The following is a 23,846-nucleotide window of genomic DNA, read 5'->3' as shown; positions in this document are numbered from 1 at the left end:
ATAACAGGTGTGATGGTATTACATATTTTATGTCCAACTAACCCATGGATCAAACCCGAGCTTATAACCAACTATGCTGTGCTGTCATACAGTGAAATATTGAAATAATATTCCAGATAATTTCGTTTATTTTGAAAGTATTGTACTCCTAGTTTTATATAAGCGATTTATTTTTTTCTAACTAAGTTTCATGATTTCTATAAATTTTTGCTTGAAATTATTGATTAAATATGTGCCTTTATTCTTTTCATCTTTTCGCCGAAAAAAATTCGAAAAAAATATTACAAATTCTTGATAAAATATGCCGTATCTACGCTCCTTGTAAATTTTATCTCCAAGTCAAGTGAATATCAAAGCAATAAAGGCTATGTTTGCCGCGGGAAATGATATCCATTGAAACTTACAATGTTGTTTATATAGCCTTCATAGACTTTAGACTGTCTTTAAATGTTCGTCGTGTAATTTTTCTTATTACTTTTTATATTTGATTTGTTTATAAATAAATAAATGATATTTATTTCTGTAAATAGGTCATAAAATAACACTTTTACACGTCAATAATATACTGCAAAAGGCAAGTAATTGGGTAAGGTCACATCACACAAATCAACAGAGTGGTCACTGTTAACCAAAGGCTTCTTCTCGCACGGAGAAGGTTTGAGTATCACCATACTTGCTCAATGAGGGTTGGCGATTTCAAACTTGTAATTAGAAATTATAAGCCCAGGTTTAATTCATTAATTATTTTCAGTCTGAAATAGTTACTCAAATACTTACTTTGAATACATCAGATTGCGGGCAAAGCTATTACATAATAACGTTAATGTTTCAAGTAGATTAACTATTACATACGTGCAGCTTTAGCTTCAAGTTTTATACATAAAATTTCTATCAACACGAGTCCAACATTTGAAAATGAACTTTAACAACATAAAGATAGATTCGAATTTGCAACACTGTAATCTGTTTCTATATAAAGTCACACCACAAACGACCATCTTCAGCATTCGTACCGTGGCTTGTTTGTACGAAATTAACATGAACTGCCCATAAAAATGTAATTGAATTTCAATTGAATAACAGATGAATGTTTACAAACCAATATTCGATTCGAAGAACCGAACAAACCATTTAATAAATTTATGTCAACCTATGGAAATGGAAATGTATATAGGGTGTAAAGATAACTCTCTTCTTGAATAATTTAAGCCCAAACTGTATTGTACAAATGGTATAAAAACCATAATTATAACTTTATAGTACTCTATAAAGTGACATCATAATTTTCTTTTCATACGTTACTTAAACACAATACTAAAAAACATGTTAACATGTTGATGTCTTTTATTATTATTTTTAAAGAAAACTTTACCCCACTTATTGTTATTTTCCTGTAATAAAAAATAAAATCGTAAGTGCGTTTACAAACATACAAACACCAGAACCGATTTATAGATCACAAAAGAATTGCTCTGTGCTGGAATCGAACTCGCTACACGTTGCGCGGCAGCAGCTATCGTGCTAACCGTGTAGCCAATACAATCAGAATATTACACACTAATACACAGTCAAAAATTTTGCTGACACCAATTGACGAACTTAGTATAACCATATGCCTTCAAAATACGGCATCAACAACCCGTGTCAGTTATTTGCAGGACTATGGATCTACTTTACATAATACGGCCAGTTTGGTATAACCTTCTGGAAGGCTGGTTGGAGATCGCTGTTTATAAGGTTCCAATTTCAAGAAGAATAGATAATGCTACTTCTTTGCCTTTCCCTTAATCAATTTTTATGACACTTTTTTATGGAATAGGAAGCAAACAAGCTGGTGGATCACTTCACAGAGATCAGTGCCGCCCATCGCTACGGTACCTAAACACCAGAGGTGTGTAAGGATAGTGAAAAAATGTACTCAATTCTCTCTCCATCATCATATAATCCAATGGTAAATAAGAGAAAAAAGGGGTAGTGACATTTATCACTGTATTTTACTCTCCTTCTATACAACGTATGATCCAAAGAAGCCATACCCTTACTAGGATTTTTGTAACACCTTGTATACGTTGTACAAATAGTTGGTAGGCCCAACCCTAATAAATAAACATGAAGGTTGGTAATGTCGTTACATATATATCAAGCCAGCCGATGATATATGACGCTAAGTTAGTTTACTTGCCTGGAGTTAAGTAAATCGGTTCCATAAAAGTTGTCTCTATTCAATATGGGAATTCTTGGACTGTGTAAAATATGTAGAAGTTTCTCGTACATGTTTTGTGACTCTTATTATATTATTTGCTTTTGTGACGTCGAACTAATATTCGAAGTTATGAGTCCAGTTTATTTTTATCGCGTCGCCTTTTATCACCGGAGGGGTAGGCAGACGTGCACATTATGGTACGTAATGCCACTGTACATCGTACACCCGTTTTTCACAATTAATTTATGATAAAAGTCGCATGTAGTAGGTAAATTTTCAACTGACAAATTTTCGAAAAACCTTCGCCTGACTCGGGATTCCAACCAGAGACCTGGCTGTCGCACTTCGACTACGGCCAACGAGGCAGTCCAGTTTAATGAATAGCAGTTACACAATATAAAATGACAGTAAAATATACAAAGCAGTGGAAAATTCATTTTTTTTCCTAATCAGTACTTAAAATAAAACATTAATATCAACATCAGAAAGTATGTTTTTTCCGGCTTAACAAGGTTATGTTAGCTTTGATGTTATAACCTGAATTCAAATTACAATTCTAATAATAATTAACTAAACATAATATCTTAAAATAGAATTAAAGTTGGAGAACCTCAAAGGAAATCAAGATTACATTCATTTAATGTTGTTGTATGTGTGTTGTGTTTGCGTAGTAGTGTTACACTACCACTCAAAAGTAAAATTAATAAAAGTTGTTTTAATGAATTGACTGCCTCGTTGGTCGAGTGGTCGTAAGTGCGACTGCCGAACAAGAGGTCTCGGGTTCGATTCCCGGGTCGGGCACTCAAAAGTCAAATTAATAAAAGTTTTTTAATGAACTTTGTTAGTTGTTCATGATGATTTGATGACAGTAATTAGTTCTATGGGGTGGTTACAGTAAATATAACCCTGTATAATGAAGCGAATGAGCATCGTCTAATCTTCAGTTATGTTATAAGCCTATTATAATTATGTTTATATATTTTTGTAATTTGAGGAAAACAAAGATGAAATTCAAAACTAAAAACGTTATCACACCAAAATCTTTTATCGAAACTGAACCTTAAGAGATATGATAAGCAAAAATTTATTCGAGAAATTTCCACGATGTCAGGAATCGTCATAAAAATGTATGTCACGGACGAAAAAAGTAGACGCATGCAGTATTAATGTTGGATGACGTCCAAAATCAGGAAGATCGGAACGTTGCTCGCTCAGCCGAAATCAATTTTATATTAGAAACTGGTATTACACTGTCCGATAATACGTTGGACGTGGTTGCCCAAACCGGTAACTATGTAATTGTTTAACGTTAGTATGTGACTCGGGTATTTGAACATTTTTGGCTGAAATATTTTGAAATTATTGTTGCAGATATTTTTTGTTGTGTTGAAGCTACTAGCTTCTGCCAGCGGGTTATATCATATACTCATACCCTGTATATAATATACTACATTAAAATCCGTTCAGCAATTTTAACCGTCATTGACGTACTAATATTCGAACAAACAAACATTAATTATATGGGTGTGAAATGTTTCTTTGTAATATCTGTATGTATAATATAGTACGTATATAGCATATGTTAAGTAAGTACTTAAGAACATTTTTATAATATTAAGTAAATAGCTTACCTATATTCACAGCGCTGTTGAAGGTTAAACCTGCAAAGAAAAAAAGAGATATTATTAATATTATTTTGTAGCAAGTAGGGCTGAAGTCGTATAAATATAGATTTAAAAGGTTAATGGAAATGTCATACCTTACGGGTATTGCTTTGTTTTATTTTATTAAACGAAATTAATGGAAATAAAGAATGGTCTTTTTGTGGATAATCATAAATGTCATATGGATCTTCATTATGACAAATATTTTTTTTTATACCACGGCCAACAAAGCACACGGCTCGACTGATAGTAAGTGTTTACCGTGGTCTAAAATAATTGTATTTGATTTGATAACCGTTCATTCATATATTAAGAACCACAGAAGTCAGCACAAATCCATAAAACATTTCGGACATATTATTCAAATAACCACTTAAAATATAAATACATAATCACTCGACCACAATTGCCAATTTTCTACTAAAACACCTCTCCATAAACAACTTCCCCCATAAAATACCTTTTACAAATCACCATAAACCTCAAAGGAACTTGGTAGGGTTGTTTTACAAAGAACAAAAAAAAAACATGATTGCTAAAAGCGCTTATAAATTTTTCACTCGGCTATAGCTCATTGTGATTCACAATAACCCATGGCTTGTATATGGGGAACTTAAAACATCCCTTGAGAGTACTAAGCATACTGTTCAGAGTGAGGTAAAAAAAAAATAGAATGAGGGTGTTGGAGTGACTAGGTGTATTAGTCTTGGCTGAATTATTGTGTTTTCTGATTGTAAAACTAAATTTTTTTTTTTAAATCCAGCATGTTAAGTGTGGGAGAGCTGCTTCGGCACGAATAGGCTGGCTCGACCGAAGTGATACCACGGCCTCACAGAAAAACGACGTGAAACAACGCCTTCATTGTGTGAGTGTGGTTACTGGAGGTCCAATTACTCCCCCTTCCTAATCTCTCCAATCCCCGATTCCCCAGCAACTCGTGAATTCCTAACCTGCAAAAGGTCGGCAACGCACTTGTAACGCTTCTGGTGTTTCGACGTGACTGAACATTCAAAGCTTAATAATAAACAAATCCAATTTTATGTGATGATAAAGAATTGAATACTGTTTGATTCTTTTTTTCGTAATTATGTAAAATACATCGTGTTAAACGTAATTTATAGCATAAATTATGAGTACAAATTCACAATAATAAACTACTCCACACTTGTTATCACAAACAAGGTGGTACCTTAAGTAAACATTTATATTCCCTACAGTCTTAAAAAACAAAGTAAAACGAGCCAGCTGCTTTGAGAAAATTTTAAAGTTTAATAATTCACAAAAAAAGATCACCCTTACTTAATCCCACTTAGCTTTATTCACCCTGTACTTTAGGCCTAATAATAAAGATGTATAAATATAGATTTAAAAGGTTAATGGAAATGTCATACCTTACGGGTATTGCTTTGTTTTATTTTATTAAACGAAATTAATAGAAATAAAGAATGGTATTTTTGTGGATTATCATAAAATGTCATATGGATCTTCATTATGACAAATATTTTTTTTATACCACGGCCAACAAAGGACCCGGCCCGCCTGATGGTAAGTGTTTACGCGCTAGTCTATCTATACATATAATAAAATCGTAGATGGAAGTGCTGTCTGTACATTGAAAATAAAAATAAAAAAAATAGCCGGGGTTATTGTTATGTCGATGTCGAACCCAAAAATGTAATTAACTTTTTTTTTGTCTGTTTGTCTGTTTATCTGAAACTTTGTCTGTTTGCGTCTATGCGCGCTAATCTCAGAAACGGCTGATCCGAGTTGGATGCGGTTTTCACGAATAGATCCCGCCGGAGCTTCCCGCCACGCACTGATCTGACGCGGCAGTGGAGTTTCGTACGTAACCTATATACGTCCGCGAGAACTTTCGCCTCCAGATCCCAATTAATCCGGCAAGGAGGTTAGCCGCCTCCCCGGAAATTAAAGAATCGTCGAACACTATTCTATGCTTATACCAATAATCTCCGCAACTATTTGACGGATTTGGTTGAAATTTGGTACAGATATAGTTTAGAACCTTAGAAAGGACATAGGATTTTTATTTCAAAAATCGAAAAATAAAAAATTAATTTATTCCGGACATAAAAACAGCGCATGTTCAATTCCGTACTATAAGTACGAAATTGAACAATAGTGGTCCTGTTGTTTCGTATATACTAAATTGGTTTCGTTGTATTTGTCAATTAATAATTTTATTAGTTGGGTTTTCCTGGTTTTCTGGTTAAACTATTTAACGTAGGTTTAGTTTGATATCGATTATTATTAGTAGTTACTGTAGTTAGTTTGTTTAATAAAATTGTCTGTAAAAGTCTAATTTATAAATTAATTAGATTAGATTTCGTCGTTTCTTTTAAATTATTTAGTTTAAGCTTGGTTATTATAGCATAGAGGATAGGTTGTAATATAATTTCTTTTTTAATTGTTATAAATTCGTAATTCGTAGCTTTCTTTAGTTTTAAGTTAGTTTTCATCTTAAGTTCGGAAAGATTATAATATTTCTTTAGTTTAAGTCCGTTTTTAAACTATTTTTTCAATGCCCTAAGTGAGTATACATCTATTAAATTCAAACGCAGAGCTCATTATGGCGGGCCTTTATTTTTGAAGAGTTCCCTGGAATATCTTCCACATCTCATTTTTGAAGAGATCCCGCGAGATCGGGAACTATGTGGTTAAAACCAAAAATTTGCCGGAAGTCACTATTCCACGCGAACGAAGTCGCGGGCAAAAGCTAGTCTAAAATAATTTTATTTGATTTGATAATCGTTCATTCATATATTAAGAACCACAGAAGTCAACACAGAGCCATAAAACATTTCGGACATATTCTTCAAATAACCACTTAAAATCGCGATAAATACATAATCACTCGACCACAATTGCCAATTTGCTACTAAAACACCTCTCCGTAAACAACTTCCCCCATAAAATCCCTTTTACAAATCACCATAAACCTCAAAAGAACTTGGTAGGGTTGTTTTTCAAAGAACAAAAAAAAAACATGATTGCTAAAAGCGCTTATACATTTTTCACTCGGCTATAGCTCATTGTGATTCACAATAACCCATGGCTTGTATATGGGGAACCTAAAACATCCCTTGAGAGTACTGAGCATGTTGTTCTGAGTGAGGTAAAAAAAAATAGAATGAGGGTGTTGGAGTGACTAGGTGTATTAGTCTTGGCTGAATTATTGTGTTTTCTGATTGTAAACTAAATATTTTTTAAATCCAGCATGTTAAGTGGGGGAGAGCTGCTTCGGCACGAATGGGCTGACTCGACCGGAGTGATACCACGGCCTCACAGAAAACCGACGTGAAACAACGCTTGCGTGAATTCGTTGTGTGAGTGAGGTTACCGGAGATCCTATTACCCCCATTTCTAATCTTTCCAATCCGTGATTCCCCAACAACCCGTAAATTTCCAACCCCCAAAAGGTCGGCAACGCATTTGTAACGCTTCTGGTGTTTCGGACTAAAAAACGCCAATTTTCTGTGATTATAAAGAATTGAATACGTTCTGATTCGCTTTTTATTAATTTAATTATCTACATTGTGTTAAACATAATTTATAACATAAATTATGAGTACAAATTCACAATAATAAACTTTACTCCACACTTGTTTTCACAAACAAGGTGGTACCTTAAGTAGAACATTTATATTCCCTACAGTCTTAAAAAACAAAGTAAACTGAGCCAGCTGCTTTGAGAAAATTTTAAAGTTTAATAATTCACAAAAAAAACCTCACCCTTACTTATCCCACTTAGCTTTATTCACCCTGTACTTTAGGCCTAATAATAAAGATGTTTTACACCCCTAAGACTCCCAACAGGGGATGATTTGGGGTGAAATCTTGATATGCATCGTAAAAATTGCATCCCCATATTGAAAAATGTTGAGGGCGGGATATTTTTTGCAGATTATTATTTTATGGTACGATTGTTCAATGTTGTTTGGTGCAGGGTCGATTCCTGCACGGATCAACACCTTGTGTAATGTTTATATTTGTAACAGCGCATACGACACAAGAGAAAATCTTAGTGATGATATTTTTTTTAATGAAGAGAAAAGTAGAAAATATACTTATTTTCTTATAGACATACAAGTTTTAATCAAACGTAACAAATAAAACTGATATAAAATCCACACAATTCATCAACTCACATCACCAGCTAGAACATATAACTTCCTTAATACTATAAACTACGAACATCCCTCACACGAGCCGAAGTTAGTACTACATCAATCACACAACTTGCAATCTAATCCCAATGCGATAAGATACAAGTTAACTAACAACTTCACTCATACATTTACACTTCATTATTACTCTAAAACACTTAAACGCAAAATTCTCCCATAAATATGATTTATTAAGCACATATTTAGACCATAACGGTTTCGGTAGGAAAGCCTCTGTGCCTACTAGAAATATTTCAACTCATGCTTCATTGAAGGACTATGGTCCTTATATTCATTTGTATAAATAGTATAATGGCGTGAATGGGTTTCGATGCTCAGAATTTAAAGGAAACCACATTATAATGTTTCTAAAATTGGATATTTGATGTTATGAAACCTCGAAATGCTATGTGGGGTGGTTTATATCCCAAATTAGTTGATATTTTGCTTGTACCGTTTGCATTATTAATGGGAACTAATTATGTTATTGATGCCTCATAATTATTTATTTATTAGTTTATAACGTTTGATGGAACCTGTTTTCGATGCAGTTACATTGATAAAATACTTATTATACAAATTAATAGTGATTTGTGAATCGGGGATTATTAATAATTATTATTTGTCAATAGATAATTTTATATGTCGTTGCTGAATATAAATAAAGTAGAATATAATGGAAATTTTGGGACTGTTCTCAATATTATAGACCTGTATAAAATTCGTGGGTTATTTAATATACCGATAATGTAAGCAAAGTGCTCGTGTATAATGTAGTATTGAGCCCGAATAAGCTAATATTGTCATCGATAACCGATATAAATCCGATTAAACCTTAATCGAGAAACCCTAGTAAATTTTACACAATTTAATTAAGCAGACGGATTATTGTTACTATCGTGTGTATTTTATTTAAATATAATTTTCATACTCGGTAATATACGGATTATGAAGCTTAATTATACCTCTGTATGCATTTCGTAACATTCAAATGTTGTTAATATTAAGTCTCCTAATAATAATTCATCGCCTCCATTCATATTTTGTAAATATCATAAAACTAATAGTTTCTAACTTCAAACATATTATTGTATTTCTGAATTGAAATACCTGTTTCCATTAGACATGGTTCTATGATTTCAAATCCTATATTGAAATAGAAATTAATGTATTGTATGAAATCGGACTACGCTGCGGCTACGGCGTAGCTCTAGCTGCTACGAGAGCTACGCGTCCGTAGCAGATTATACGGTTGCTAAGCTTGCCAGTGTTTTTGGTAAACCTTTTACTAAAAGCGTTCAATTTAAAGAGCTTGCAGTTGTATTGTAAAAGAATAAGACGACAATAGTAAAGGTTAGTAATCTTTTTTGTCATTAGTTCTTCGACTTTTAACTACATATTTATATTTTTTGACTCATTTTATTAAAGAACTAAACATTTTAATAAACTTTGTTACAGAATCAAAACTAAATATAAGGGATATTTCACTATCCCAAACTTTAATATTTCATACACATTTTAACTCTAAACGTTCTCATAATATCCCTAATCCGTTGTAACGAAGAAACTCTACTTGAAAGATTAAAGCTTTAAAGCTATTTAAAGATACTTCCAAAAATACAGACCTGACTATGCAAATGAAAGAACACGAGTCACGTACCAAAATCGTTTGCTAAATTCCTTTAAAAGAGTTCAAACGAACAAATGAGCTCAATAATAGTACAAACGACAGTTAAGTAGTATACTATTGTACTAAAAAGTACCATTTAGTAGCGAAGCAACTGATACCCTACTTTTTAGCCGAAGTACCCAATCAGCATACAAATGTTCTTATACAGGTTCCACTTTCTATTAGTTTCACTACATTTAAACCGAAAATAAAAACGTTTTTTGGTCGGTCTGTTGGTCCCGGGTTTAAACGTGGCTTGGTGTGCCAAAAGATTGTGTAGGACTCGCCAAGTCTGAACGCTGATACAAGCAGTTTGGTAAAAAGATAAACCCATTTTGTTTGTTGGTAAGTTTATCTACAAAACACGAGATTATGCTTATAATTTTTCGAGTGGTAAAACTAAACCACACATTCACATTTAGTAAGTGATGCTGAGTTACAGAATTAGATAATAATAATATCATAATTGATAAAACACAAATTCATTTTACTTTGCTATGCATGAGTGGAATAAACTGTAACCTACCTTGTTTCGAAACCTATAAAACCTACAAGAAAAGAACGGAATATTTTTAAGACGCTATTTACTTCTACTGGTATAGCAAATATCAATCGCAGATTTCTTTCTGCTATCCGGAGCTGCGGACAATGTAATAAGTTACCGGAGCTACAGCTCAAAGCAGGAAAAGAAACGGGGTGCTTGTTATCGGTATGAGTCTGACACTCCCTCTCACCTCGCCTACGACTAGAAGTCATTGGATGATTCTCACCCTTTAAAAGAAGAACCCTAACTGCTACGTGCTCCTGTCTTCTAAAAAATATAGAGCCCAAGAGTATTCAAAACAAAAATAATTCACTGCAGCCGACTGTGATATGAAATCTAAAAGGTCTACTACGCATTGGATAAAATCACGTTTGCTTTTCCCTAAGGAACTAGGTGAAGGTTGAAAACCCAATTTTCACCAGTAATGTTATTTTAGTTACATGTTAAAGCATACGAATATTGCCGTAGGGCGGGTACGACTTTACTACATGTTATTTCTAAACCCAGGAACCAAGCACTGTTATACTAACGCTGTTATAACACAAAATACATTGAACCCAACCCTGATGAACCCGGGGAATCGTAGTTCGGAGTCACCCAAAAATTTCCTTGTAACAATAGTTTCCTATGGGGTTTTGTGTTATCTAACTAGAAAGGAAAGTTTTAATAGGCAACTGATTATGGCAGTGATTCGGAGCGGTCAGGTTATGCTGCCTCGTTGGTCGAGCGGTCGCAAGTATGACTGCCGAGCAGCCGAGTCTCAGGTAAACTATTGCTGGGCTTTTTTCAGCTTAGTACTAACAAGGAATCTGGAAATGTGCTCAGAATATGGCAATAGGCTCACCCCCTATTACATGGAACTCACCCACGGGACACATTTACCTACCCCTTCGGGGATAAAAGACGTGACGACGACATATACAATATACATAAAAAAATATCAAACAAAATCGTGAGCAAAATACTAGTCTTCCACAATACATGTATTTTACTAAACAGGGTCTACTCAATAAATCTACCTGGAATAATCTCTTCAAAAAGTAATTTACGTACCCTATTACCCTATCCTTGAGCTAAATAGGGTTTCTGGCAGGCCCTTAACAAACTGGAAACCTAAATCTAGACCGCTAACATTGTAAAGTCCCCGCAGACATTCTCCTAATGCAAACATTTACGAGTAGATACCTTACAATGTGTCACGTGGAGAGGCCATTTGGTGAATTAAATTTTGATGCTACCATAAAACAAGGTAGGTAGGATTAATTACATTTTGACTGGATAACAGTAATGTTTTTGTATTAACTGAAATAGTTACATTGTAGGAGAGGAGAGAGGATTGTAGTAAATTCAGGAGGAGGAGTGTAGTCTTTAATGTCTTCTTCCATTCGAGTAAGTACTATCGTTGAACGTCTTAAGTTTGATCGTTGGTGGATAAAAATATTGGAATTTCTTGTTTTGTTATTTTCAGCAATAAGATAGGATAGTTGATTCAACTTTACCATAGTGTATTACTGTATTAACACAGTAGCTTAAATGTGCTGTAAATATTTTTAGCAACTTTTCAAGATTTTCATCCATAAAACATAATTTTATAAGTTTGTCTGTGATTAGAAACCCTTACATTATCATGAATTTCCTGGTCAATATGAGCAATAACTTTTTCTAATTTCGTTTATCCTGGTTGAACCGCCCTTTATCAGTATGTATATAGTAATTACTACAGTAAAATATGTGGTTTCTTACGGAGAAACTAGAAACCAAATCCAGTATAACTTGACCTTCTCAATCTTTTCTTGTAAATACAGATCTGGATTGGTACACGTGTCTTCTTATAATGGACTTGTAAACAGATAGGTAACCCCCACTGTTTAGTTTATGATACTGGAATTTCTTTTTTACTATAACCTCGTTTTATTCTTGTTTTATTATTGAGAAAAAAATATTTCTTTCTTGGATAAGAATGGGATTTTTATTGCATGGAAATTGGTCGGACTGAGAGCGGATGGCGTAACGGAACAAAAGAAGGTTTCACGCGAGAATATTGATGAACGAGAGCCTTGAGAAATAGATGGAAATGATATCTATTTATTATGATCTTTAAGATTCTTAGTGGTAGAAAATGTGTCACTTTTCTGTTCTAGTTTCAATTTCTAGATATTTATGACGTAAGCGCAATAACCTCACATTATGTTTTTAACAGAGGTCTAGATTTAAAATGTTATATCCACTTATAACTGCCAATTACGTTGCATTTGTGCAACGCTTTACTAAGATATGAGAAAACCAAAATAATTAATTAGTCAAGTTTACAATTGACCAAAGTGGCAATAAAAGTATATAACAATAAAGATCCAGATCTACATTTCTAAATTCAGCAATGCCAGTTAAAATTTGGTTTTCAATTAATAAAAACCAGGAAAATCCAAAAACCAATGGAATTCATTAAAATTCCACACTCTCTCGGTGTAAAAATTCATTCTAAGATTATATGATGTGTAATCTTTTATGTTCCGTTATTTTTTAAATGTTGTTCTGATCGAAATTATAATACAAGAATTCAAATACGTATAGTATTGTTTATTAATATAATTATTTGTTTTCTTTACCGTCTACGCAAATAATTTCTAAACTACACATCTTTCTCCTGGAATTGGATTGGCTCACTATTCTTCGTTACAAACTGAAATGTAAACTTACTCACATTCCTATTATTTACATAAAACAATTGTAGTAATGGTATACCAGGCGAATATGCCAGTATTAGATGATCCTGCCATACATTGACTTTGCATAGTAAAGAAGGTCATTTTATACTGGTTTAGAGTTGCTTGATGTGCGGTTGTACAGTGAATTGTTGCGTGTTTTGTTTGTTTAAAGACAACAGTATGTTTATTATGGTAGGAGTTGTATTTGCTAAGCAGGCTGTTTGCGTTTTCTAGCCACTGTAAAGTTTAACTAAGTATGAATAAATTATATATTTCTCCTTTGGCGAATTTGGTCCTAAGAGACGGTTTGTACTAAAAGAAGTGATTAAGGTAGAAAGATGAAAGGGACAGTTTCTTAGTAACTCTGAAAGTTTCAGTACTTCAGCTTAGCTTCAGTGATGAAGTGTTACGGTGGCTTTTTAATGAAATTTTCATTGCTTCACGGTGATTACTTTCTAGAATACTTTGTTGAACAACTTTTTATATTTAATTACGTTTACGCTTAAACTTATTAATGGAGTTCTGAAATGAGTGTAACCTTTAAAATAAAATTGTTAATCATGTACACGTTGGATTTCGAAATTAATATTTGCATTGAGTTTTTTAAACGTTTCCTGTGTCGTCGGTGCGGTAACAAAAATACATGTTCATATACACATGACACCCAGAAACAACAATTTGTGGATCACACAAAGTGTTGCTCCGTGCGGAAATCGAACCGCTACACGTCACGCGTCGTCACGCAGCAGCCGGTTGCCCAGGCAGTTCCATAGGAAACTTTGATAAAATCTGTCTTGAACCAGTATTTTCTTCTTTTTCTTGTATGTCAGTCATTCAATCAATACCATGTATCATTTTCTACATCCTATTCCTATTCGCTTACAGTGGTACCAATCCCTAAATATAAAACCTTTTTTTATACCAGCGATTGACGGTTCTTGTACGAGAGTGTACGTACTAAATGTAACTCCTTTTGTGTATCTGAAGAATTCGAAAGAACATACTTTACGAGACTATCTACAGAACCATAACTTGTCTTTGTTTTATTGAAATGTTTGTTGTTTATTATTATTAAAATCTGTCTTTTCCGTGTAGTGAAATTTATGGTCAATATTTTTCAAGTTATGCATGTTTTTTGACAGTATTACTATTTCTCAAACTCAGAGACATTTAATGATTACTTAAACTATTCTTTAGTAATGATTTTGTTTCAACAACAATAGCTAAGGGCTGATTTAATCATTAAATGACTTTGAGTACGGCAATTAGTGTCTTTCATATTATAATAATGCATGTTGTGTGAAGACTGGCTGAATTTCGATGACTCGTTTTGAAGTAGCAAAGACAGCTACTGATTGAGAGTCTAAATAAACGTAACTATTTCTCAGTGGTCTAGTAGATTAGGCAATAAAAAAATTGTTATTAGGTATTTCACAAACAAAAAAATTTATGCAAAATTAAGGAAATATAGTTTCAAAAACTTATCTTAAAGGACACATGGCATTGTTACACTAGAATCTTAAAACTTAGTATTTTTATCGATAAATAACTAATGACCCTGTGTCAAACTTTTTTCACTAGCAGCAGATGGTAACCTTATTAAAGATTTATAGTAAAACACCTTTAATCCCAAAATGGATCCCCCTAAATACTTCGCAGGGATCTTAGTCGGATGAGCGGACGGAATTCCACTCCTACGAACATTACACTATTCGTTCTCTTCCCTCTTATATCTCACTCCCCTCTTTAAAACTTTTGTGAGAGTTCTATATTATACTCACAATGTTCTAAGTTCCTACCCTAAGGAAAATAAAGTGATAAATCTTTGTACTTACGTTCATCATAATTATTTATTATCACGTTTCTGTAAATGTGATGATTATGTTATTTCCTTCGACGTTAGATTATATTTTATTCAGATGATTGGTTCGAATTTTGAAAAAGTGAAGACTGTATGGTAGACGCGGTGGTGACGCAACCAGCTGCTGCGCAACGGGTCCGGTTTCCACAAGAAACAACTCTTTGTGAGATCCACAAATTGTTTTTTCGGATCTAGATGAACAACAATTAAAAAGTTTAATAGATTTTTTTTAAATAATTGTTGTTTGTAAATGCAACCACGACACAGGATAAAATCGTAGTGTAGAGCAAAATTATATTAAGAAAAGATAATAAAATTATATTCGGTTATTGTATGAAGTAACAAAAACCATAAGCGAATTAAGAACGTAAACATTAGACACGTAAACGTCGAATACAATTTACATTCACCTCAGCTCCATACAAACACACATATCTATAACAGGCAAGCATAAACGTGTTTACAAACAGTTAAATAACTAAGTTTCAAAGGTGTATCGACTAGCCAAGTGTGAACCGTTGGGACCGCATTACGTCATTGTGTACTTACACAACACTGTATTAGGCATATTTGTGAAGACGGTTGCTCGAGAAACTTTGGATGATTAGAACTGGTGGGGCGTGCAATTGATTTTGAGTCTTAGGGCTTAGAATGTTAGGTTGCGCGCGTCTTCTGTTTGCGCGCCGACGCGCGTCGCCGGGGCGAAACTCCACTGCCGCGCCAGATTAGTGCGTGGCGGGACGAGCTCCGGCGCGATCTCATGGCGGAATGGCAGCAACGACTGTCGCAACCGAGGGATGGGCTCGCTGTCATTGCAGCGATAAGTCCCCTCTTTGAGGAGTGGCTTGAGAGACGCCACGGCGTCCTCACCTACCGCCTGACGCAGGTGCTTACCGGGCATGGAAGTTTCGGTAGGTTCCTTTTTCTACAAAATCCTCATGTATCTCCCACTGTTTGGGTCAATAAACACACTATACAAACAAGTTATTTTCAGTCAACACAACACTATGAATAAATCCGCTTACCACGACATTTATTTAATTCCTTGAATAGTCTTAAGCTACCACACCTCCTATCTTTCCTACATCATTGGTACCGCGTAAGAGGGGCTCACAAACTTCAAAGAAATCTTAGCTCCAGTAAGATAATCCTCAAAGACCCTACGTTAGGGTAACGTCAGAATGTCGTAAACTATTATCTACTTAGTATTATAAGATTGTAAGTTCTATAGAATGGTTTTGAAAAGGACTCCCCCTTTATAAATTCGTTCGGTGTGAATTAGATTATAAGGGAGATAGCAGTGTCTTCTTAATGTATTAAAATCTTGATAAAAAAAATGTTATTTGACTTCGTAATTGTATTTTGCATAAAGATATTGTGACTTTCCAACGTACCAAAATATTTTATAGGTGTTTAATTCCATTCATCAATTCATGTGAGTATTATGTCACCAAAGTATCCTAATTCCGAATCCTACGAAAGTTTAAAATTTTACTAGTAAAATAAACTGAAGGTTCTTTTTAATTTTCGGTGGCATATACAAACATTTTGCCTTCAACCAATAACACCTCATGTTATAAACTTCCCTAGTTAAAATGGAAATAACATACAACTTATTGAAATTTCACTTGAAAATATTGCATTAAATGGACAAGATAACTGCACCGTTTGTTGACTTTATACTTACACTAGCGGACCCGACAGAAGTTGTCCTGTCTACACGTTAATTTGAATATTTTTTTTTTATTAAGCTAAGAACATTCTGGACCTTTTTGATGAAAATTATTATTCAAATGTTATGACAATATCTAACGTCATTAATATTTGACATAAAAAAGTAGCGCCGTCCGTAATCCGATGTAAAACATTGTGTTTCAACAACTACTAATAAATTAAAAATTAATTAAAAAAACATTGTCCAGCGGACAAAATGTGACTAAACCATTCTCAGATCCTCTTGAACACACACAAAAAGTTTCATCAAAATCCGTCTAGTCGTTTAAGAGGAGTTCAGTGACATACACACGTACAGAAGAATTATATATATATAAAGATAAAGATATGGTTGAACAATCGACACAAAATGTCGTACAATAATAATACCTTTCTTGTCATAAATACAAAGCTATGACCAAAATCAGAAATTATTACGTATAAGAACTAAAATGAATATCAATATCCACACATTTCATTGTAACCTCATCCTTACCACCATTTTAGGCCGACTAGTACGGAACTCGAATGCGTGAAATCGGTTTATCTGATCATGAGAGAACCGTGAGCTCACAGATATTGTATGAGTTTCAAATCGTTTGATGTTGATCGTGCATCAAAGGGTAATAGAAAATTGATCTGTAAATGTATTGAGCACGTGTAAAATTATGGTCTATTTTTGTTTGTATGTGTTTCTTGATTTATATTTCTCGGTTGAATGGTAATATGTAATACTTGGTTCTTTCGAATTACGATAGGGAAATAAATTTCGTTTGAATTGAATCAATGGGTTTTGTATGTACTTGTATGTTGTTAATAAAATATTGATGCTTGTGACGTTTAATAAAAAAAAATACGCGCAACCTTAAAATATGTATGAGTATGTATAAGTATGTTACACAATTTCGACTGTAAATATAATTTTCTACGCTTTTAGTCGTTTAATGCCAAGACCAAGAACCGGGCAACATACTATCATAGTAATATACTGTACGGTTGACGCGGTGATTGGGCTACTGGTTGCCGTACAACGTGTATCGGGTTCGATTCTCGCACGGAACAGTTCTTTGTGTGATCCAAAAATAGTTGTTTCGAATCTGGGTGTCATGTGTATGTGAACTTGTATGTTTGTAAATGCATCCACGGCACAGGAGAAAATCCTAGTGTGACTAGTAGTCGAGCAACGTATTTTTTTAAAAGAGAAAGAGAGGATACTACACGTAACTAAACTATTTCAAATTTTAAGATATAAATACGTTTTATATTATGATTTAATGTTAATACAGCTTAAGAATAAAATTATATCAAAATGGATCTATAAAATAATCTTCAATCATCCAAATTCAGACGACTAAAGATTATGCTTTATGTCGTCAACCATCGTTCGCAAATAGATAAAACTTAATCAAATCAAGCAAAGATTATTGATTTGAGATTATCCATCATTTCAGACAATAAACCGAATTATTGTTTTAAATCTTGATAGTTGCGTTGTCTCAAGAGCAACTACTAAGGACTGTTTTCATTCTTATTTTCAGGAATAATTATATCACATAGTTACAAAATCCCATATGTAGTCAAAAGTATCCTGTATATTTTCTCTAACCACAGAATTGAAATTACACTACTATAAATATGAAAGTTTGTTTGTTCTGATATTTGTCCGTCAATCACATTGAAAATACTGAACGCATTTTGATGAAATGTGGTTTCCAGACAGGCTATCAGCTGACTTGGGTGATGGGATACTTATTATCCCATGAGACCGCAAGCAAATCCGCTTGCAGAAGCTAGTAGATTATAATTGTTATTGTGGTCTGCCTGATGCAAAGCAAAGACTGTATCCTGAGACATTGCTATACCAGAGGCGTTATCTAGCATAATGGATTTTTTATTAAATCTAGCACAAATTCTGTCACAAATACATTCACCTTCCATTTAAAAAAACATTGTCATGACAAACACATTGTTTTACATTTAGCCACGAATATATTTAAATATCACAATAATGTTTTACTGCGTAATTATTTCAGACTTAAAGCTTCAATCAACTGCTCTCTTGCTGATTGCTGGCCGGATGCACTCCGTCAACAATTAAATGGTTGACATGCGACGTGTTTAATTATATGGAGCTGGTACAGCTACTGCATTATCATTTATTTAAGTCAATGTGCTAGAGTATGCATTAAAGGGGAATTTTGTTTGACAGTTTCAAAAACCTAGGTTAAAATGGTTTGTATATTTCAAAACATTTACTATTGATTTTTTTAATAACTACATATTTATTTAGTGGGTTTTGAATCAGATTTTTTTTTTCGATGTAAATACAATCATTTTATTTTCCAACGTCACTCCTGTTTTCCCCGAAAGAGTAGGCAGAGGCGCACATTACGGCACATAATGCCGCTTATATAATATCTACCCAGTTTTCACCATTTATGTTATAAGTGCCACGTAATAGGGGGTCAGCTTATAACTCCAGACTCCGTGCTACCGCTGAGATTTCTAAAATCTCAAAAAAGCCCAGTAAAACTTTACCCGACCCGGGAATCGAACACGAGACCCCTTGACGAATTTGCGACTACTTGACCAACGAGGCAGGTTCAAAATCATCAAGAGTTGTTTTTTAGAACGTGCTTTTAACTTATAAACTGTTAATAAATTAACTCCAAAACCTAACATTTTATTTTTAAACTCTCAAAAATAAATTGCACAATAAAAAATACGACGATAAACATTACGTACTTGTAGCAACCAAGAACACAGATCCTTGCTATCGCGTATCTCCGAAGCGATATTTTTTACCGAGAACGGTACGGCTTAGGGGGAAAATGGTGCGGACTACGGAACAGATAGTTACCGATACTTTAGCCCATGGTCAAGCGTTCTGATACGGTAGTGTTACTTTTTTCGACTTCGCAGCTGTTAGAGATTGCCACGCTATGATTAATGTTCTAGAAAAGTCTTGAGTGATTTATTTGGGTATTGTTTTTTTAGGTTTTCGGGATTTATAGCCTGGTAATAATGGTAAGTCAAGGTTATATTGTTTTATCCGGAGCTACGGACTACTAAGCGGGTTTACTGGGGCTCCGGTTTGAAAAGCAGGAGTAGGAACGGGGTGGTTTTTAGTCAGTAAGAGTCTGAGACTCCCTCTCGCCTCACCCGGGGCGAGAAAAGTCATTGGATGATTTTTCCCCCCTTAAAAAACAGCTAGCACAAATTATAAAATTCACGCGTCAATTTTAAGAAATTCACTTTTACAAAGGAAATAACAAACATGGTATTACACGTATAATTTTTATTGCATGGCTATTTATAATATTCAAGCAATATTCTAAAGAGTCGCCTAATTTTTTATTCAAAGGCCTTCGTGTCGTGTTCTTTCAACGCCCTGTCGAGGGCTTATGCGGGTTTTATATAGAAATCATCGGAGCGCGAATGATACAAGACAGTTTATCATCCCTTCGTGTCATATTTACCCCTGTTTTTTAGGTTCCACAACCAAATGGGGACAGCGGACCCACTCGGTGTCATGTTTTGGCTTGTTATCAAGTCATAGATTAATTTGTTACTTTTAATACTTATTCTTACATTTGTATAGTTAACATCAATTAATCTTTTGTTAAATGTGAGATATTTATATTTTTTTTTATTTACACAGAGTCGTATCATCAGTTCGAAGTCCTATCAGCCGTTTGATCCATGATGACGAAAAGAACTGCAAATAAAGTTACTGTAGTCATTAAGCATATGCTTTAAATTAAAATCTTCCCCAATTTATTTATTTATATATTTTTAGCCGGTGGTCATCTCACTGCAGGGCAAAGGCCTCCCTACCATCCTTCCAATAAGTACTAAAAATATTAAGTATCGCAAGCAGACACTAATATTATCATTTACGATAGCCTATTGATACAAATATCTATGTCAGAAAAACTGTTTCACAAAGCACTAAAAATGACCGAATTTGACCGTATTTTATATTGAGATGGCAAAGCGAAATGTGTGTTGAATACAATATTCTTTGAACGGGACGAGATGAAGACAGAAATAGTATATAAGTAATACCTAGAATCTTAAATTACAAGGTCAAATCTTTTGATTAGGATCCTAGATTTTCTCTAGTTTGTTCTCTTTGTCTATTATTAGACAAGGTTTTCTCAGTCTTTTGTTGATGGAGTATAAATACAGAGGCTTTTGATTGGTGGAATGTTTTTGTATGAAATTGTAATTTGCTTTGTCTACGATACACTGTGATAATAATATGGTTATTTGGGGAAATAATTACCCCCTTTCTAATATTCCATTCCTCAACCATCCTTAAAATACCAACCGCCAGCTACACTATTAAAAAATATATGAAAACTTTAACACAATTAATAAAACCACACTTTAAAATAACAACCCCAGTTTTTAATTATTCGTAACTTACCTCGAGTTCACGATATCAAAATAATATCATCCTTTATAAATTTGATTAACCTCAACACTTGGGTCAAGTTACATTAACTGCGGTCGTGAGAAGCCACAAAAACAAACAGCCTGTATGTTCGTATTCATCCCGAAATAATTTTAAATTATGAGAACCGACCACTTTGTCTACCTCGGTCGGTGGTAAATAAGACGTGAGTGAAGAGCAAATTTTATACACCATTTTTTTACTCTATATTGGTGAAATAACTTTTTGATTTTTTTTAAAACAATTGGAATTATTATCATTTAAAGAAAGTTAAGGTAATGTTTTTGTAATATCAATAAGCATTTATTAACATTGGTTAATTACTTCGTTTCATATTATATTACTTGACAATCTTTACCTTATTTTTTTATTCAATCGAAACACGATGCTTCGTCCGCATTCCCGTGAGAGAAAATCCCGTTACCCAAGTCAGCTCATACTCTGTCTGTATACCAAATTTGATCAAAATCCATTCAATAGTTTCAGCATAATTGACAGTGAAATATCCAAATAAACAAACTTTCACTATAATATCACTGTGAAAGCTAAACGTACTATACATAATATGACGTCTAGCTATCTTTTTCAGACTAACAAGCGTAGTGTTTTAATATACAAGTTCATCACTTGCACAAAAGCTTCAAAATTGCTATCATAAAAATGTAAAGCGCATGTAGCATATTAAATATAAACCACGGGATGGCTTATAAAATAAAATTTAAAGGTTTAAGCTTTGTACACAGTAGGGAACATTTGACGCGCAATATGTTGCATACAATGTTGCTCAACATGCATTTTTTTTTATATGCAACGTCACGCCTTTTGTCCCCGAAGAGGTAGGCAGAGGTGCACAGGCTATGCCGCTATACAATGTACACCCACTTTTCACTATTTGTGTTTTAAGTCCCATGTAAAACGGAGTGAGCCCATGTTTATTTTTTTAATTATAATATTTATATTACTTCTCCACAGAACGAATATCAGAACAGAACTTTTATATAGTAACGATACCCATCTTCACAATAAGTTAGCTTGCAACATTTGTCGGAAACACAATGCATAGAGAAACTCATGTTGCCCGTCACATATTTCGACAAAATTGAGCGAGTGGCTTGTTGCACCAAACCAAATTTAATAACATGTTGCAACACAAGTAAAATGTTGCCAACCGAACACAAAACTTTATTTTATAAACTAGCCACGCTAGATTTTAGTCCTTCGCTGATAAAAGTATCCAATGCCCTACATATAAGGCGCTTAACATAATTTCCCTGTTCAGACATAAAACCTGCACTATCCAAGCTCTCATTTACTTGACATAAGAGTTTTTACAACTTCATAAAGAAATTAATATATCAATAAACTCATGCTGTTTACGTTCATAACTTTTACTTTATTACTGAGTACGTTAAGTTTGGTATACACAAGAGGAAAATGGGACATATTTGCGACCACTTTTGTTAGTCATTTAATGTACTTAGAATTCAGTATCAGAAAGTAGGCACTTTAAGTAACTTTGTCCTTCTTTTTTAGACTCTTCTAAGCCAAGCTCTACAGTAGATACAACAATGAAAACGCCAAGACACTGAAGTCCGGCGCGTCCCAGAGACATGAATGACTGTCTGTCCGCAACGAAATAAATCAGAAGATATTATTAAAGGAGAAAAAAATAAAATTATTAGTTCCCATAGTGACTCTATCCTATTATGAATTAGTTTTAGAAATTATTATATAATATTTCACATACAATTTAGAATAAATTAAGTTCAGTTTTCGGTAATAGGTTGGTTTGGATTACATTAGGTAAGATCTAAATTGAAATATAGCAGTTAGAGATAAGACAACTTGACTGATATATTATTAAGATATGATACCTATGCAAACTATATATAAAACAAGCTATTTACATATATATGCAAAGAAAACTATACCTTATTTACCATATTTTAAAACTCAAGTTAGCGACATTGTATTAAAAATAGTAAAGCAATTTTATGCTCGAGTATACAATTTTCTTTTCAGTGGACGGAAACCTTTTCCCAGATTAGCATAAGAAAGATACGGCTTATACGTAACAGAAGATTGATTCAAGCAAAAGGAAATGTGGTAAAGATTTCTTTTTTAAGAAATGGAAGGTATGGACAGTCTGTCTGCGGAGACGACATTTTATAAAAGGATTTTATATATTACCTACGTCATTGCTCGAGTGGTTGCAAGTACGACTGCCGGGCAAGGGGTCACGTGGTCGTTTTCTGGGTCGGAAAGAGTATTACTAGGTTTTTTTCAGTAGTATTAATTCTGTTCTGGAATTGTGCCCAGTTTATGGCAATAGGCTCACCCCCAACTACATGGAACTTATGACACAAACCGTCAAAAGCGGGTGTACATTTAACAGTGGCCTCTAAGTGCCGTAATATTCACTTCTGCTTATCCCTTCGGGTATAAAAGAAAATATCTATAAAAAACATAGTTCTTATGAAAATCACCTAGACACAGAATTTCATTTACTCATAAACAACCTAGAATTACAGTTCTATTAACAAGATACCTAGATACCAAGACACCTATTCACGAAATCTGTAGGCGTGTAATTACACCAATAGTTGTTTGCATGACCTAGGAATTGAACCCAATCTTGCTCTATAGTCACGTCTGCGACCTCTAAATCAAAGAGATAGTTACAATTGAGTAATTAAATTGCGAGAAGTAGTAACTCCTTTGTTATGCAAATTATGTGGCTGTGAATTTAACAGTTCATTGATATTGTTGCTTGTTACTTCTCTCAGTTTCTGTGAAAAACAGTTTTAGTTTTGTACAAATAAACAACATGAATGAATAACAGGT

The 23,846-nt window shown here is 33.8% G+C and overlaps 1 protein-coding gene across 1 annotated transcript in view; it reads right to left on the bottom strand.

Annotated features, from left to right (window-relative positions):
• Positions 1-23,846, bottom strand: part of LOC118267569 (connectin) — a 291,288-nt gene that overhangs the window by 21,522 nt on the left and 245,920 nt on the right. The window contains exon 5 of the mRNA XM_035581635.2: positions 3,835-3,864. The gene's annotated coding sequence lies outside the window, so the exon portion shown is untranslated. The remainder of the gene's footprint in view (positions 1-3,834; positions 3,865-23,846) is intronic.

The sequence above is a fragment of the Spodoptera frugiperda genome, chromosome 6 (assembly GCF_023101765.2).
Source record: "Spodoptera frugiperda isolate SF20-4 chromosome 6, AGI-APGP_CSIRO_Sfru_2.0, whole genome shotgun sequence".
Taxonomy (NCBI): Eukaryota; Metazoa; Arthropoda; class Insecta; order Lepidoptera; family Noctuidae; genus Spodoptera; species Spodoptera frugiperda.
This window is presented reverse-complemented; position numbering and strand designations above follow the sequence as displayed.